At 42.5% G+C, this 19,723-nt stretch overlaps 1 pseudogene; it reads left to right on the top strand.

Moving 5' to 3' along the window:
- The first annotated feature begins 9,913 nt into the window (after positions 1 to 9,913).
- Positions 9,914 to 19,723, top strand: part of LOC105536676 — a 54,580-nt pseudogene continuing 44,770 nt past the window's right edge.

The raw sequence follows: 19,723 nt of genomic DNA, 5'->3' as shown, positions 1-19,723 counted from the left end.
CACATATACACCATGGAATACTATGCAGCCATAAAAAAGGATGAGTTCATGTCCTTTGTAGGGACGTGGATGCAACTGGAAACCATCATTCTCAGCAAAATATCACAAGAACAGAAAATCAAACACCGCATGTTCTCACTCATAGGTGGGAATCGAACAATGAGAACACTTGGACACAGCAAGGGGAACATCACCCACTGGGGCCTGTCATGGGGTCGGGGGAGGGGAGAGGGATAGCATTAGGAGATGTATCTAATGTAAATGACGAGTTAATGGGTACAACAAGCCAACATGACACATGTATACATATGTAACAAACCTGAACATAGTGCACATGTACCCTAGAACTTAAAGTATAATAATAAAAAATAAATAAATTTAAAAAAGAAAAATTTAAATTTCTAATGCCTATAATCCCAGCACTTTGGGAGGCTGAGGCAGGCAGATTACCCGAGGTCAGGAGTTCAAGACCAGCCTAGTTAACATGGTGAAACCCTGTCTCTACTGAAAATAGAAAAATCAGTGGGGCATGGTGGTGGGCGCCTGTAATCCCAGCTACTTAGGAGGCTGAGGCAGGAGAATCACTTGAACCTGGGAGCCAGGGGTTGCAGTGAGCCAACATTGCCCCATTACGCTCTAGCCTTGGCAACAGAGATTCTGTCTCAAAACATAATAAAATAAAAAGAAAAAAGAAAATTTTAAATTACTTATGTGGCTTATGTTATACTTTTGTTGGGCAAAATCTCAAAGCTGAGATGTCCTAGCTTCTCTCTTTCCTAATTTACATATATATCTATATATATGTAGTTTTTTTTTTTTTAAAAAAGGAATACATTACACGTATTGTTTTATGTACCTGCACTTTTATAACCTGCAGAAACCTTTTTACGTATCAGTAAACTAAGATTCTCTTCTTGAGACTGGATCTTACTCTATCACCCAGGCTGGAGTGCAGTGGTGCCATCCTAGCTCATTGCAGCCTCGACCTCCCAGGCTCAAATAATCCTCCCTCCTCAGCCTTCCAAGTAGCTGGAACTACAGGCACGTGCAAACATGTCTGGCTAATTTTGTTTATTTTTGTAGAGATGGGGTCTATGTTTCCCAGGCTGGTCTTGAACTCCTGGACTCAAGCTATCCACCTGCCTCGGCCTCGCAACTCATTTTTGATGGTGCTATAATACTAAATAAATGCATCAGGACACATAAATGAACATTGTTGAAATTTCCTTTTTTCTTTCCTCTTGCCTGCTTTTTTTACTGGTATCTAAAACCCTGTGACAACTTGTATTAAAAGATACCATGTGAAAAAAGTCCCTGCCTGACAGCTCTGATGAGAGCAGTAGTTCTCACAGCACGGTGTTCGACCTCTGATAATGGACAGACTGCCTCCTCAAGTGGGTCCCTGACCCCTGTGGAGCCTGACTGGGAGACACTTCCCAGTAGGGCCTGATAGACACCTCATACAGGCGGGTGCCCCTCTGGGATGAAGCTTCCAGAGGAAGGACCGGGCAGCAGCATTTGCTGTTCTGCAGCCTCTGCTGGTGATACCCAGACAAATAGGGTCTGGAGTGGACCTTGAGCAAACTCCAACAGACCTGCAGCTGAGAGGCCTGACTGTTAGAAGGAAAACTAACAAACAAAGGAATAGCATCAACATCAACAAAAAGGACATCCACACCAAAACCCCATCTGTAGGTCACCAACATCAAAGACCAAAGGTAGATAAAAACCACAAAGATGGGGAGAAACCAGATCAGAAAGGCTAAAAATTCCAAAAACCAGAATGCCTCTTCTCCAAAGGAACACAGCTCCTCGCCAGCAAGGGATCAAAACTGGACAGAGAATGAGTTTGAGGAGTTGACAGATGTAGGCTTCAGAAGGTCAGTAATAAACTTCTCCAAGATAAAGGAGCATATTCTAACTTATCGCGAGGAAGCTAAAACCCTTGAAAAAAGGTTAGACGAATGGCTAACTAGAATAACCAGTGTAGAGAAGAGCTTAAATGACCTGATGGAGCTGAAAACCACAGGACAAAAACTTCGGGAAGCATACACAAACTTCAATAGCTGATTCGATCAAGCGGAAGACAGGATATTGGTGATTGAAGATCAAATTAAAGAAATAAAGCAAGAATACAAGGTAGAGAAAAAAGAATGAAAAGAAACTAACAAAGCCTCTACGGAATATGAGACTATACGAAAAGATCAAATGTATGTTTGATTGGTGTACCTGAAAGTGATGGGGAGAATGGAACCAAGTTAGAAAACACTCTTCAGGATATGATCCAGGAGAACTTCCCCAACCTAGCAAGGCAGACCAACATTCAAATTCAGGAAATACAAAGACCACCACAAAATACTCCTCGAGAAGAGCAATCCCAAGACACATAATTGTCAGACTCACCAAGGTTGAAATGAAGGAAAAAACGTTAAGGGCAGCCAGAGAGAAAGGTCGGGTTACCCACAAAGGGAAGCCCATCAGACTAACAGCAGATCTCTCTGCAGAAACCCTACAAGCCAGAAGAGAGTGGGGGCCAATATTCAACACTCTTAAAGAATTTTCAACCCAGAATTTCATATCCAGCCAAACTAAGCTTCATAAGTGAAGGAGAAATAAAATCCTTTACAGACAAGCAAATGCTGAGAGATTTTGTCACCACCAGGCCTGCCTTATATAGTGCTCTGGAAGGAAGCACTAAACATGGAAAAGAACAACTGGTACGAGCCACTGCGAAAACATGCCAAATTGTAAAGAACATTGACACTACAAAGAAACTGCATAAATTAACGGGCGAAATAACCAGCTAGCATCATAACGACAGGATCAAATTCATACATAACAATATTAACTTTAAATGTAAACGAGCTAAATGCCCCAATTAAAAAACACAGACTGGCAAACTGGATGAAGAGTCAAGACCCAGTGTGCTGTATTCAGGAGACCCATCTCACATGCAAAGACAAACCTAGGCTCAAAATAAAGGGATGGAAGCATTCCCTTTGAAAACTGGCACAAGACAGGGATGCCCTCTCTCGCCACTCCTATTCAACACAGTATTGGAAGTTCTGGCCAGGGCAATCAGGCAAGAGAAAGAAATAAAAGGTACTGAATTAGGAAAAGAGGAAGTCAAATTGTCCCTGTTTGCAGATGACATGATTGTGTATCTAGAAAACCCCATCGTCTCAGCCCCAAATCCCCTTAAGCTGATAAGCAACTTCAGCAGTCTTAAGATAAAAAATCAATGTGCAAAAATCACATGTATTCCTATATATCAAGAACAGACAGAGAGCCAAATCATGAGTGAATTCCCATTCACAATTGCTACAAAGATAATAAATTACCTAGGAATACAACTTACAAGGGATGTGAAGGACCTCTTCAAGGAGAACTACAAACCACTGCTCAAGGAAATAAGAGGGAACACAAACTAATGGAAAACATTCCATGCTCATGGATAGGAAGAATCAGTATCATGAAAATGGCCGTACTGCCTAAGGTAATTTATAGATTCAATGCTATCCCCATATCAAGCTACCACTGACTTTCTTCACAGAATTAGGGGAAAAAAAAAAAACAACACTACTTTAAATTTCATATGGAACCAAAAAAGAGCCCACATAGCCAAGACAATCCTGAGCAAAAAGAACAAAGCTGGAGGCCTCATGCTACCTGACTTCAAACTATACTACAAGGCTACAGTAACCAAAACAGCATGGTACTGGTACCAAAACAGATATATAGACATATGGAACAGAACAGAGGTCTCAAATAATACCACACACCTACAACTATCTGATCTTTGACAAACCTAGCAGAAACAAGAAATGGGGAAAGGATTCCCTATTTAATAAATGGTGCCGGGGAAACTGGCTAGCCATATGTAGAAAGCTGAAACTGCATCCCTTCCTTGCACCTTACACAAAAATCAACTCAAGATGAATTAAAGACTTAAATGTAAGACCTAAAACCATAAAAAATCCTAGAAGAAAACCTAGGCAATACCATTCAGGACATAGGCATGGTCAAAGACTTCATGACTAAAACACCAAAAGCAATGGCAATAGAAGCCAAAATTGAGAAATGGGATCTAATTCAACTAAAGAGCTTCTGCACAGCAAAAGACACTATCATCAGAGTGAACAGGCAACCTATAGAATGGGAGACAATTTTTGCAATCTAGTCATCTGATAAAGGGCTAATATCCAGAATCTACAAACAACATAAACAAGTTTACAAGAAAAAAACAAACAACCCCATCAAAAAGCGGGCAAAGGATATGAACAGACACTTCTCAAAAGAAGACATTTATGCAGCCAACAGACATATGAAAAAATTCCCATCATCACTGGTCAGAGAAATGCAAATCAAAACCGCAAAGATACCATCTCACACCAGTTAGAATGACAATCATTAAAAACTCAGGAAACAACACTTGCTGGAGAGGATGTGGAGAAATAGGAACACTTTTACACTGTTGGTGGGAGTGTAAATTAGTTCAACCATTGTGGAGGACAGTGTGGCAATTCCTCAAGGATCTAACACTAGAAATACCATTTGACCCAGCCATCCCATTACTGGGTAGATACCCAAAGGATTATAAATCATGGTACTATAAAGACACATGCACACATATGTTTATTGCAGCACTATTCACAATAGCAAAGACTTGGAACCAACCCTAAAGTCCGTCAATGATAGACTGGATTAAGAAAATGTGGCACATATACACCACGAAATACTATACAGCCATTAAAAAGATGGGTTCATGTTTTTGCAGGGACATGGATGAAGCTGGAAACCATCATTCTCAGCAAAATATCACAAGGACAGAAAACCAAACACTGCATGTTCTCACTCATAAGTGGGAGCTGAACAACGAGAACACATGGACACAGCAAGGGGAACATCACACACTGGGGCCTGTTGAGGGGTGGGGAGCTGGGGGAGGGATAGCGTTAGGAGAAATACCTAATGTAAATGACTAGGTGATGGGTGCACCAAACCAACACGGGACATGTATACCCATGTAACAAACTTGCATGTTGTGCACATGTATCCTAGAACTTAAATTAAAACAAACAAAACAAAACAAGAAACCATGTGTACCTGTTATTTTTCTAGGACAAACTCCTAAAATATATTTAGAGCTCATGGAAACCAAGTAAGTCACAGGCTCCTAAGACCAGCAACTTTATGAACAGATGCTATTAGGTGGAACTGTAGGATGATTTTAGCAGCCTTTGACAAATCTCTTTGAGGCTTTAATACACTTTGTTCTAGAACACAGGAGATGAATGGTCTAATACAGAGGCTCTGGAGACAGACAAACCAGACAGAAAAACCAAGTTCCAATTCTGGTTCTGTGTCATTTCTAATGATGTGACTTCAGGCCAGTTTTGTGACCTGAGCCTCAGTCTCCATATCTAAAAAATGGGAGCAGTAACTATACAGCCCTCCTAAAGTTACTCTTAGGATTGAGTGAAATGCTATGTAAAATTGTTCAGCACAGTGCCTGGCTCTTGGTAAAACCTCAGGAAATGTGGTTATTAACATTTTTGAGATCTGGTTTGGATATGTCAATCAATATACACATACACACAGATTTCTGCATTTCTGTCATACTCACCCCCTCTCAATGACTTTTTCAAACAGAGATCTATTTGCTAAAATAAATTGAAATGGGTGAAGAATACGAGGCACAATTTATACTAGATATATCTGCAATTACTAACTCTGAATTAAACATATCCCTTCATGAATAATGAAGCAGAAATAGGCCAAAGGAAAAATGAGATAAGATCTTAAATCCATGTATTTTTAATTGCTTCATTATCTAAAATTTGCTATGAATAGCAGTGGATACAGTTTGCTGTTTAAAGCACAAAAAGAAATAAGAATTTCCAGCCAAATCACAAAAGGCTATCAAAAATTAATTTTGTGTGCTGTGATCACTGAAAATGTAAGTGATTTTGAGGCAGAGTGACATTTTAAAATGCCATTTATATGCTAATAATAAATGAGTCATTTTTTTCATTTTGATGCAAAATAAATTTTATTTTCATTTTAATGAACTGTAATGAATGATAAGCATTTTCTTTTTATCTTTAAGTAAAAGTTTGGGACAGATAGCAGAAGGTTGGCAGAGACAGGTTAGATGTCTAAGAGGAAGTGAAAATGGGAGCTGTCCTATGAGCTGCTACTGACCACCTAAGCTAGATGAGATCCTTTGCAGCTGAGGTGGTTGTTTCTTGGATTTTAGAAATTCACAAAAGTTGGGTTTACCCCGAGGACAGTGAACTATCAATTCATGCCATATTAGAGAATGGTATCTATGAACCACATTGAATTGATGATCCTTTTTTTCTTACACTGGACGACATTCTTATTCTAGAAACTACAATCAGCAATGCAATTCTTCACATCCTCAGTCTCTAAAGGATATTTTTTGATAATAATGCTGATTTTCTTTTTCAGATGGAGTCTCACTCTGTTGCCCAGGCTGGAGTGCAGTGGAATAATGCTTATTCTTTATTGAAGTCTTGCTCCACGTCAGACATTTTTCTATGTTTCACATCCATTCTTTTATCTAACCTTCATGACAGCCCTAAGAAGTTGGGACTATTACAATCCCTGCTTTATAGATGAGAAACTTGAAACCAGAGGGTGTAGGCAATTTCCCTTTGACTACACAGTTAATGAAGTTTAGACCTGAATTCATATCTATGAGTTAAGTGCCATAACATTTAACTTATGTCCACTGTGAACTCTTTTTTGAAAAAGAGGAAACAGAAGGATGTCAGCTTTTACTTAAAAAAAAAAAATTGCTAATGGTGACATTTCAGGCATCAGCTAGAAAAACATCACATCAGGGGCTAGGCATGGTGGCTCACACCTGTAATCCCAGCACTTTGGGAGGCTGAGGTGGGCAAATCACTTGAGGCCAGGAGTTTGAGACCAGCCTGGACAACATGGTGAAACCCCATGTTTACTAAAAACACAAACATTAGCCGGGCGTGGTGACACATGCATATAATCCCAGCTACTTGGGAGGCTGAGGCAGAAGAATCACTTGAACCCAGGAGGCAGAGGCTGCAGTGAGCTGAGATTACACCACTGCACTCCAGCCTCGATGACAGAGTGAGACTAAATAAATCAATAAAGAAAACACTTTAGGAAAGACAGAGAGAAGGACTTTGGGTGTTATTGTTTACTCTGTTCAGGGTGCAGATACCTGCCGGACACCTCACCCATATCCAGGCTAGGTTTAAAGACAAGTTAGTCATTTTATTAGATCTGAAAGGATGCGTGCTTGAGACATCTGGGCATGTGTGCCAGGCTTTGGTGAGAAAACGCCCAGAGCTCTGCTGAGCAGAGAGGCCTTTGGTTTTTACGGAGGGTCCGATATTATTCTCTGAAGGCAACCTTCTTCTAAGTGAGAAGTCAACTTTCCAAATTCATTTCTGTGTTTTCCTCATCTCTTACTCTTAGGTCTTGGGTTGCCTTTTCCTGACTTGGTTGTTGATGTTAATTCTCTTTAACCAGGGTCTCTTTAAATAGGAGCTAGTGAGTTATGGAGCAGTAATTCACCCTTCAGATCTAGCAGACCCAAGGCCATAGGCCAGCCCCTATTAAACAGAAAGGTCTGAATTATTATCCTATAATTCACCCACTGGAAGTGTCTTAATTCAATTATACTATGCCGAAAGAAATAGAAAAAAAAAAAAGGTCCTGGATCTTTTTTTTGTTACAATCTAGAGTAATTTTCAGTGCCAAAGAGTTCTTCCTTTAAAGTCATTAGGAAGCAAATTAAAAAGGAAGATTAAAAAAGAGAGCCCCTTATCACTGGTAAGGCTGCACTGTAGACAATCAATCATATTTCAACCAATGGTAACTTGGCAGGAATTACAGCAATACAAGTATCTTCTCTTTAACCAAATCCTGTTGATTTATATCTTGCCTCCCCTTCCATTTTAGAATTATTCTACTAGTAAGCTTAAAACTAGTTCTAAATTATGTTATCATCTGTCCAATGATTACACTAGACATTGCATAATAAATGCAGATGGGACTAGGCATGGTCTGTGCCTGTAATCTCAGAACTTTGGGATTCCAAAGACAGGGGGATCACTTAAGGCTGGGAGTTTGAGGCCAGCCTGAGCAACAGAGTAAGAAGACCCTGTCTCTACAAAAAATTTTTGGACTAGTTGGTCGTGGTGGCATGCACCTGTAGTTCCAGCTACTTTGGAGGCTGAGTCAGAAGGATTGCTCAAGCCCAGGGGTTTGAGGTTCCAGTGATTTGTGATTGGATCATACCACTGCTCTCCAGTCTGGGCAACAGAAAGGGACCTCTAAAAATTTAATTGAATGCAGATGGATAAACTTGATGACATGATTAGCCTCATTGAAAAAGATGCAAACACAATGCAAGTTAAACAAAAACCAAATTTGAGGTTTTCTTGTGTCTTGGTTTGGGTTCTCTCAGGAGCAGACCCTAAGACACCCATTTGTAGCTGATGTGAGAGGTGAAAGTAGTGAGTTAAAAAAGGAAAAGAAGTCAGTGTACAGTGTTATCAATCAAGCGACTCCTGTGGGCAACCGGGGCTGCAAAGCTCTGGTGAATGGTATAGGACAGGCACCTAAGGGTAGTGAGGGAGCTGGATATTGCTATACTAACTCCCATAGGTCATGGGTTAAGAGCCATTGAGGAAAATGATGATTTGGCCAACTTTGACTTTGCTGTCTTCTTGCCTTTCATGAGTCTAGAGAACTCTCAGATGGCTGTCTAATTGACTTTGTTCCACTCCACCTATAGCGATATGGCCAAAAACTACAAAATACCTTTTTCAAGTTCAGAAACACTCATCCTCAACTTTCTCTAGAGTCTTTACATTGTAAAGGAAATAATCTGCCAAACTATATCTGTCTTTTTAAAAACTCTACTTATCTAAAGACGGGGCCTCACTTTGTTGCCCAGACTGGTCTCAAACTCCTGGCTTCAAGGAATTCTCCCATCTGAGCCTCCCAAAGCACTGAGACTACAGGCATGAGCCGCAATTTCCAGGCCTTTTTAAAAAATTTTTTTTTTTTTTTTGAGATGTAGTCTCATTCTGTCACCCAGGCTGGAGTGCAGTGGCGTGATCTCAGCTCACTGCAGCCTCCACCTCCCAGGTTCAAGCAATTCTTTTGCCTGAGCCTCCTGAGTAGCTGGGATTACAGGCATGCACCACCACTCCTGGTTGAGTTTTGTATTTTTAGTAGAGATGGGGTTTCATCATGTTGGTCAGGCTGGTCTCAAACTTGTGATCTCAAGTGATCCGTCCACCTCAGCCTCCCAAAGTGCTAGGATTACAGGCATGAGCCACTACGCCTGGCCTGAAAATATTTTAAGTCTGTTTTATCTGAAAAATGACGTGGTATTTTGATAGGGATTCATTACACCCATAGATTGCTTTGGACAGTGTGGTCATTTAATGGTATTAATTCTTCCGATCCATGAGTATGGAATATTCTTCCATTTGTATCACCTAGGATTTCTTTAATCGGTCTTTTATAGTTTTTCTTGCAGAGATCTTTCACCTCCTTGGTTAAATATAGTGCTAGGTATTTTATATATTTTTATAGCTATTATAACGGGGATTGTCTTCTTGATTTGGTTCTTAGCTCAACTGTTGTTGGTGCATAGAAATGCTGACTTTTGTATCCTAAAACTTTACTAAATTCATTCCAACCTGTATCTATAGTGAGCAGAGGGTAATAGATCAAAGCTCAGAATGTAGAGTCACAGGCTCAAATTCTGGGTATGCACTCATTTGTCATGTGATTATGAAGAGTCAGCTCTCTCATCTGCAAAATGGGTCCCAGGGTGTTTTAAGAAACGCATGAGGTAACAATAAGACCCTTCCTTTATGACGCCATGCACACAGATGGCCATTATGATACTGATGAGGATGAAGAGGCTTTGGTTTGGGGGCAGGAAAACCACTCACCCTGAGTTGGGCAGACCTTGAATCTACCATCCCTTCCTTCTTCACCCAGTCCATGTTTAACTTTCTGAACTGAATTACTCTGACATGCAAAACCCAGATCCCAGAATCTAGAGATCACCATCTGATAACCCACACATCACATCTACACGACATAAATGACGTCAAAGAATTCCCACTCAGTGTGTATTAAAGCAGACAGAGTTCTTTAAAAATTCAGATTTTGACCGGGGGTGGTGGCTTATGCCTATAATCCCAGCACTTTGGGAGGCCATGGTGGGTGGATCACTTGAGGTCAGGAGTTCAAGACCAGCCTGGCTAACATGGCGAAACCTCATCTCCACCAAAAATACAAAAATTAGTCAGGCGTGGTGGCACATGCCTGTAATCCCAGCTACTCAGGAGGCTGAGGCAGGAGAATCACTTCAACCGAGCAGGTGGAGGTTGCAGTGAGCCAAGATCATGCCACTGCACTCCAGCCTGGGTGACAGAATGAGACTACAGAAATGAGATTTCTAGTCCTATTAAAATGTCAAAAAAAAGTCTTGCCATACTGGTCCCAGTTGCCATTCTGCCGTATCAGCTGGACCTGAGGACTAGATGTTTCCTCTAGCCTAGGCAAGCTCCCTCCAGTCTGTCCCAGTTGCCACCACCTTCTATTTTGATGACCGGCTCACATTTTCCCAGTACCTCCCCGAATGTGTGGGGATTTTTTAGTTTATGACTTCTGTTCTAGTTCATTGCACCAAAAACAGTTGCTTTAGACATACCCTTGCACAACAATGTAAGTCTATCCAAAATTATTTATCTTTCAAATCATTTTAATGAGGAGAAGACTAATGAAATGTGATTCATATAATCAGCTATGAATATAGTATGCAAAAGGGTGAATATTGCTGATGCTCAGAACATAACAGTGGAGCTGTTCCATTTAGAATAGGAAATTGTGCTCTTCTGGCCAGCATTAGAGAATCAGGTTGGGCAGTCATTGGACTAAAGGACTGAACAGGCGTAAACCTACCATCCTGAAGAGTGCAGCCCACAGAGGCAAGATAAGGAAAACACTGCATTTTCGTCTAATAGCCCTGAAATTGGCTGATCTCCATCTGCCTCTTATGAACAGGGCAGACGTCTTTTATACCCGGACTGGCTACAGACATGGAAATGAGTGGCTCTGGATAGTGATTACTTAATGAGGAGGAGTGTTAGGCGTGTGGTGGAAAATCGCTTCTTCTGCACCATAAAGGAAACGGATGGGCATTTTGGGAGGCGTGGAGGGAAGAGGGCAATAGTGGAGCTTCTGGCCCATCTGATCCTTTCCTGGAATTGCTGACCTCATGAACAGTTTCCATTCACAGCCATGTTCTATTCAGCACAGGGTTTTCCAGCTAAGGCACAATTTGATGTTTCCAGCCAGGTCGTTTCATTGCAAGGTGGGGGGAGTGGGGCTATCCTGTGCGAGGCAGGATTTATTTTATTTTTTATTTTATTTTTTTGAGATGAAGTCTGTCACCCAGGCTGGAGTGCAATGGCACGATCTTGGCTCACTGCACCCTCTGCCTCCTGGGTTCAAGCAATTCTCCTGCCCCAGCCTCCTGAGTAGCTGGAATTACAAGCACCTGCCAGCACACCTGGCTTTGTTTTTTTTTTTCATATTTTTAGTAGAGACGGTTTCTCCATGTTGTCTGGGCTGCTCTCGAACTCCTGACCTCAGGTGATCTGCCCATCTTGGCCTTCCCAAGTGCTGGGATTTACAGGTGTGAGCCACCGCTCCCGGTCACAAGGCTGGATTTCAGCAGCATCCTTGGCCTCTATCCACTAGGTGCCAGTAGCATCTGCTTCCCAGTTGTGACAGCCACACATATCTCCAGATGTCCTGTGGGAGGCAAAATTGCCTGCAGTAGTGAACTACTGGTTTTAGCCTATGCAGTGTTTAATCATTTTTTCAAATTAGTAGACTTCCTTTAAAAATTAAGAGATACCATTTTAAAATCTTAATTTCTAGCCTCTAAGTTTGAATGTGTTGGCAATACTGGGTTCATTTCATCCTCTCTGCGTCTTGGCCTAGTACCCCTCTAACCTCATCTCCTGTACCCCTTCCCCTGCGAACTCCTAACCTTCAGTCACACTAGTTCCTCTCCAAGTGGTGCAACCCTGAGGCCTCTGCACCTGCTGGTCCATCTGCAGAGAAAGTTATTCGCAGGTATTTGCATGGATTGCTCCTCTCTTCCTTCAGGTCTTCGCTCAAGTAGCACCTTCTTGGTAGGGACTTCTCTGGTCACTCTACCTACAACTTAAACACCTCTCTCTGCAAAATTTCCTGTTCCCATTCCCAATTTTATTTTATTTTTCTCATAGTAGGCTGTATAACCATCTTCTCTTTACCGAAGATTTTGATGTTTTGTCCATTGTGGATATTTTTGCATTGTATTTTAAAACTTGCATTAAAGTTGCAAATTGCATTAAATTATTTATCCTAATTACTGCAGTTTTTTGCACTGTCTTAAATTTTGCACCCAGAGTCAGTGCCTCATGTGTATCACCCTAGACCTGGCCCCACTATGTATGTTTACTTCTCTCGCTTGTTATTTCTCTACATCTAGCACAAAGTAAGACTCTTGAGGACAAGGATTTTTTTTAATCTCCTTTGTATACTGCATTCGTCCTAGCACCTAGGTTAGTGTCTGGTATATAGTATGCATGGAATAAGTACTTGATAAATGAATGAAATTCCTGCACAGCAATACTTGACAAAAGCTAGCCCTCAGCATCCTGCCTTACTCCCAAATTCTTTCATTCATTCATTTTACAAACAGAAGACACTTCCTATGTGCCAGTTCCTGTGCCAGGTTCCAGGAAGGAACAGGTGAGTTCCTTCTGCTCTGAAGCTTCGAGTTGGATAAGGCCAGTTATAATGCAGAGAAATTAAGTGTCTTGATGTGGAGAAACAGAAGGGCTACCCAGAGCAGGGGATCCTGACCCAGTCTCAGGCAGGGGTATCAGCTTGCTGGAGCTGCCATTAAAATAGCACAGACTGTGTGGCTTAAAGAGAAACGTACTTTCTCTCAGCTCTGGAGCCTGAAAATCCAAGGTCAAGGTGTCAGCAGGTTAGTTGCTTCTGGGGTCTCTCTCCTTGGCTTGCACATGGCTGTCTTCTTGCTGTGTCCCCTACGGACTTTCCTCTAGGCATGTGCACCCCTGGTGTCTCTCTCCTTATAAGAACAACAGTCATGCTGGATTAGGGCCCATGCTAATGACCCCATTTTAACTTGCCTCTTGAAAGACCCTAACTCCAAATACAGTCACATTCTGAGATATTGGGGATTAGGACCTTAATATATGAATTTCAGAGAGACACCATTTTGCCAATAGCAGTGGGGGTAGGTATCGCAGGCTTCCATAAGAAATATACACTCAATCTCAATGGAACAAAAGCTTTTCCCATCAATCAAAGGAGATGCAGTCCATATTCACGAAATCATGTATTCTGCAAATGTCTATTGAGGATCCATTAGCTGCAAATCACTCTTCTAAGCCCTAGGCATATAGCAGTGAGCAGCAAGACAGAGGCAAGCATAAAAAATAACCGATTCCAAAATTGCCATTTAGTTACTATTATAAGTGCTCTGAAGAAAACATAAGGAATGTCAAAAGGGGTTCAGCTCATTTCCTCTCAAAACAATTGAGAATGGGAGGACCCAAGTTTACACTGGAAATCAGTGAGACTCTCCTGAAGAGGTGATGTTTAAGACATAAAAAAAGAGTTGACTGGGCAAATAATAGGAAGGAGAAAGGGCATTCCAGGCATAGTTATAGCCCATGCTAAGGTCCTGGAGTGGGCATCAACAAGGAGTTAAAAGCAAGTCAACGGAGATGGATCACAGAGAACAAGCTGAGATGGAGACGTGATGGAAATGGAAAGGCAGAGGACAGATCACATGTGACCCTGGGAATATGTCCAACACCCTCAACTTTATCCATGAAGAGTAAGAATGGAAACCATCTATTAATGCCTCACTTTCTGCCTGGACACTGAGAACACAAACACCACCTTTCTGTCTACATGAACATGACTTTGTGCTATTATTCCTCTGTCTTCATTTACACGACGTTCTTTTTCCAACAATCATCTGCCAGGTAGAGGAACTGGTGTTCATTTTAAGAATCTGCAAAAGATCTATCAGCTCCTCCATGGAATACATCAACAATTGACACTCTAAACATTTTAAATCCCTTTTTTCAAAATCCACATCTTGGTGCATCCACCAATTCCGGGTTGTTACAACAAGCTCCCTACCTGATCCTTCATCAAGACCCCACTTTGGAAGACCCTGAGTTCAGTTGAGCTTCTGATTCTCATTAAATTCTGACCTTGGCCAGGCGTGGTGGCTCACACCGGTAATCCCAGCACTCTAGGAGGCTGAGGCGGGCAGATCACGAGGTCAGGAGATCGAGACTATCCTGGCTAACACGGTGAAACCCTGTCTCTACTAAAAAAATACAAAAAATTAGCCAGGTATACTGATGGGCACCTGTAGTCCCAGCTACTCTGGAGGCTGAGACAGAAGAATGGCCTGAACCCGGGAGGCGGAGCTTGCAGTGAGCCAAGATCGCGCCACTGCACTCCAGTCTGGGCAACAGAGCAAGACTCCGTCTCAAAAAAAAAAAAAAAAATTCTGATCTTACCATCCCTATGGAGGCATGAGGCAGTGTCCTTTTTTACTGCAGTAAGCAATAAACTCATAGCTTTATTTTATCAACAGGTTGTGCTGTGATATTAGGGAATGCTTGGGAATGGAGCCACAGAAGAAATTTGAACAGGAGACTGATAAATGCATGTAAGAAGTCAGATACGGAGTCAAGTCCAGAGAATATCTAGAGATACAACCCTGCTTGCAAGTAGCATTGGGTTTTTATAGTCATCACCTTCAACCTCTCTAGACAATTGGGAAAAAGCACACAGAGCCAGCCGCGGGGATGAAAGAAACAAAAGCCACACAGGAAGCTGCCATAAGGGGAAGGAAACCCATGAACAATGCCCACATTCCCGTCTTCATTTCTCTCCAGGAGGAACTAGGCTGTGAATTCTTTAAAGATGTTTTTAAGTTGCTATCTTAACACATACATTGGAGATCGCCCAGGTTTTAGTTTTGTCTTTAATCAAGTAAAATTACACCATAATTCTGTTTAGTCATTAAGATGTTCTATAGTAAATCTTGTCAACAAGAGCCATTTTAAAGGGTTTTAATCAGTCTTAGTGGATCTTGAACAAGGTAGAGTTACGATATTTGCAACAAGGCAAGTGAGGCGTGAGATGCCCAAGACAGGCAGACCAAGCCTCCTGCATCTGTTACTCTGCAAGCAGTTTCCGCTCTGCTGGCTTTTTCTGTCTTTCAGACTTGCCAGGTTTCACATCCATCACCGTGTCAAACTAAGCTTATACATAAAGTTGTTTCGGGGTCTTAAAATGTACGTGTCTAGGACTGGCACGGTGGCTCACGCCTGTAATCCCAGCATTTTGGGAGGCTGAGGAGAGCAGATCACGAGGTCAGGAGTTCGACACCAGCCTGATCAACATGGTGAAACCCCATCTCTACTAAAAATACAAAAATTAGATGGGTGTGGTGGCACGTGCCTGTAATCCCAGCTACTCAGGACGCTGAGGCAGGAGAATCGCTTGAACCTGGGAGGCGGAGGTTGCAGTGAGCCGAAGTCGCACCGTTGCACTCCAGCCTAGGTGACAGAGCAAGGCTGTCTCAAAAGTTTAAAAAAAAAAAGGTACATGTCTGTGTATGAATGGGGAGATGAAGACAGGACCCTGTGAATGGATGGTATTACCCCCACAGTAGGCAGTTGCTTTTTTGGATTTTATTTGAGACAGGGTCTCTCTGTTGCCAAGTCTGGAGTGCAGCTGCTCAACTCTGGCCCAGTGCAGCTGTGAACTCCTGGGCTCAAGTGATCCTCCCACCTGAGCCTCTTAAGTAACGGGGACCACAGGTGAGAGCCACGGCACCTGGCTAATTTTTAATTTTTTGTACAGACAGGGTCTCATTGTGTTGCCCAGGCTAGTCTCGAACTCCTGGCCTCAAGGGATCCTTCAATCTTGGTCTCCCAAAGTGCTAGGATCACGAGTATGAACCGCTGCACCCAGCCTCGATTTAATTAGTAAAAGAATCATCCCCTAAATGTCTTTGTCCTTCAGAAGAGGCTACAGTGCAAGGAAACCCTTTCAAGATGAAAGGCTACTGAGAAGGGGATAGCCCAGAATGCATTGCCGGAGGTAAAACATGAAGGTTTTCCCTAGATTGAACCCAGCCCAGCCTTCTCTCTTGAATTTTACAACTTCAGACATCCATTCACATTTGTATCTGTTAGATCCCCACCACTAGATAGTTTCTTTGGATAAACACAGAAATTGATCCTTCTGTTCTTAAAGCTTCAAGCTTACATTTGTTGTTTTCTAAGACAGGGTCTCAGTCTGTCACCCAGACTGGAGTGCAGAGGCGCGACATTAGCTCACTGTGACCTCTGCCTCCCTGTTTCAACCAATTCTCCTGCCTCAGCCTCCCAAGTAGCTGGGACTATAGGTGCGTGTCACCATGCCCAGCTAATTTTTATATTTTTAGTAGAGGCAGGATTTTGCCCTGTCGGCCAGGCTGGTATCAAATTCTTGACCTCAGGTGATCCTCCCACCTTGGCCTCCCAAAGTGCTGGGATTACTGGCATGAGCCACCAGGCCTAGCTCTTTCATTTGTTTTATCTGAGTTTCTTCCGCAGGAAAAGACCTTCAGGTCTCTTTCAAAAAGTATCAAAGAACTGAAACTCACCAGATTACCACATTCAGACAGCAAAATGTGGGACCCCCTCATTCATGAGATTACTTCCTTGCCCCTCACTATTACCTTTTTCACACGTTGTTACATTTCTTCCCTGCTATATAAACCCCCTAGTTTTAGTTGGTCAGGGAGATGGGTTTGAGAATGAGCTCCCATCTCAGCACCGGATCAAACCTTTCGTCCTTAGCAATACTGGTCGTCTCAGTGATAGGCTCTCTGTGTGGTGAGCAACAGGACCCAGACCAAACTCCCAATGTTTCAGTAGCATCACCACTCACACTGGTAAACAATGACTCAAAGCAACCCAGTGGGCATTCCATTCCCTCCAAAAGCAGTGAAGACAGGAATAGGCAGAGAGGGTAAGAGAAGGCAGGAAGGTGCAGGGAGAGAGGAAGGGAAAGGTACTATTCCCTCCGTCCCTGACTTAGGGGAAATAATGGGACATGGTGTTAATCTGTTTCTTCTGCCTGATACAACTTTCCCTTTTGACTTAGTTTCCTGAAACAGAGTCTAGCTCTGTCCCCTAGGCTGGAGTGCAGTGGCATGATGTTGGCTCACTGTAACCTCCACCTCCCAGGTTCAAGCGATTCTTGTGCCTCAGCCTCCCGAGTAGCTGGGATTACAGATGCCCACCACCACACTCAGCTAATTTTTGTATTTTTAGTAGAGACAGGGTTTCACCAAGTTGGCTAGGCTGGTCTTGAATTCCTGACCTCAGGTGATCCGCCCCCCTCAGCCTCCCGAAGTGCTAGGATTACAGGCACGAGGCACTGCGCCCAGCCAATTAACTCTTATTCAAACCTCAAAAGCACGCACAGGCCAGGTGTAATTTGAAGTAGCTCACTGGACCTCTGAGGGTCTTCTTACTAAAGACTATCTCCTCCCAGGGCTTATATCCTGAGGTTTCTGGGCTAAGACAAAGAGCTGTTGCCCTTTACTTCTTCTTTGCATGTGGGGTACAGGCAGCACTTCATCATATTGAAGAAAAATAGCACCCAGGGGGAGACTTGGAGCTGGCCCATTTCAAACTGTGGCAGTTTTTATTAATTTTGATTTTAGATTCGGGGGGTACACATACAAGTTTGTTACATGGGTATATTGTGCAACGCTGAGATTTGGGCCTCTATTAATCCCATCACCCAGATAGTGATCATCATACCTAAGAAGTTTTTCAGCCTTTGTCCCTCTTTCCCTTTTGGAGTCACCAGTATCTATTCTCATATTTCCATGGTACCCAAGATTTAGCTCCCACTTGTAAGTCACAGCACACAGTATTTTGTGTTTTCTGTGTTACTTCACTTAGGAGAATGACCACTAGCTGTACCTATGTTGCTGCAAAGAATATGATTTTGTTCTTTTTCATGGCTGCATAGTATTCCACAGTATATATGTACCACATTTTCTTTATCCTGTCTGCCATTGATGGGCACCTGGGTTGATTCCTGCCTTCAGTATTGTGAATACTACAACAGCAGATTGTATACAATCAGTTTGCAGGCCCCTCTGTCCTGCCTATTTCTGCCTCCAGCCCCCTGGCCCCTCAACACTGAAACCAACTATACAAGTTAGGGCCTCAAAGCTGGTGAGTTTCTTATGCAGCCCAGATTCAGCCCTTTTTCTTACTCCTCCCCCAACCTGCTAGTCCACTCTTGTCCTTTGTTCAAGCTTGTGTTTGCTTGTTTCCCCATCTTTAACCATAACCGTGCTTTCAGCATCTTTGACACAAGGAGTTGAGCCTTATTTATCTGTATATTATCTCCCATGCCATGAAACTGTTTCCAAATCATTATTTTGCACAATAGAGTGAAGCCGTAATTCTACTAAAGTTGAGGGACCTTGGGAAAGTCGCTTAACCTGAGATTTCATTGTCTGGCCTTTCTAAGGGGTGATAATGGTCTCATCTCACACGGCCATTGTAAGAATGAAATGCATTATATGTGCAAAGGGCCTAGTTTATGGTTAAAATACAAAAAGTATTAGCTATTATTGGGCACTCAATCCATATGTTTATCAAATGGAATAATTAGCAGATCTCCCTTTTATGAACTCTGTTTGGCAGCAAATGGATAATGTGTCAATGTTGAGGCTAGGATGGGGAAGGAGAGAGGGGAAGGCAGAGAGTAGCCCCCACGTTTCCTTTACCCTAGCCTATTAAGAAAACTTGTCCACTTAGGTTGGGGGTTTAGAATAAGAGCAGTGAGAAAAAAGATAAACGGGGATATGTCAGTCTTCTCTGAAATCTAGGGCATTAGCTCATTTCCTCTTTAAAATAAAATAGGTCAGCTAAGTGAAATTGTATGCTTAAATATTTGCTGTGTGTATATCTAAGTGTGAATGCATGAGAGAAAAAGCAAGAGATCTAACCAGGAAGCTTAGAAGGGGAGGGCGCCCTGTACCTGCATCCTTCTAACAAGGGTCTCCTTGGATTTCACACTGTTCGTATCTCCTCACGTGGGAATTACAGCCATTCAGCAGGTGAATCTTCTGCTACGGTTTTCTTTTCTCCCCACCCCCACCCCGAGTAGAGCATCCCGGTTAAGAAACAGTCAGAGGAAACTGGCTTCACACCCCAGTTCTGTCACTCACTGGGTGATATTAAACAAGTTACCATAATCTTTGAGCCTCAAGATTCTTCATCTGAACAATGGAGTTAATATTCCTCACACTGGTTGGCGGGGCTTTTTTTTATTTTTTATTATTTATTTTATTGACACAGTCTCCTTCTGTGGTCCAGGCTGGAGCACAGTGGCACGATCTCGGCTCATTACTACCTCCGCCTCCTGGGTTCAGGCGATTCTCCTGCCTCAGCCTCCCAAGTAGCTGGGATTACAGGCATGCACCACCACGCCCGCCTAATTTCTGTATTTTTAGTAGAGACGGGGTTTTCACCATGTTGGCCAGGCT

Source organism: Mandrillus leucophaeus, unplaced genomic scaffold (genome assembly GCF_000951045.1).
Source record: "Mandrillus leucophaeus isolate KB7577 unplaced genomic scaffold, Mleu.le_1.0 Scaffold162, whole genome shotgun sequence".
Classification (NCBI taxonomy): Eukaryota; Metazoa; Chordata; class Mammalia; order Primates; family Cercopithecidae; genus Mandrillus; species Mandrillus leucophaeus.
This window is presented reverse-complemented; position numbering and strand designations above follow the sequence as displayed.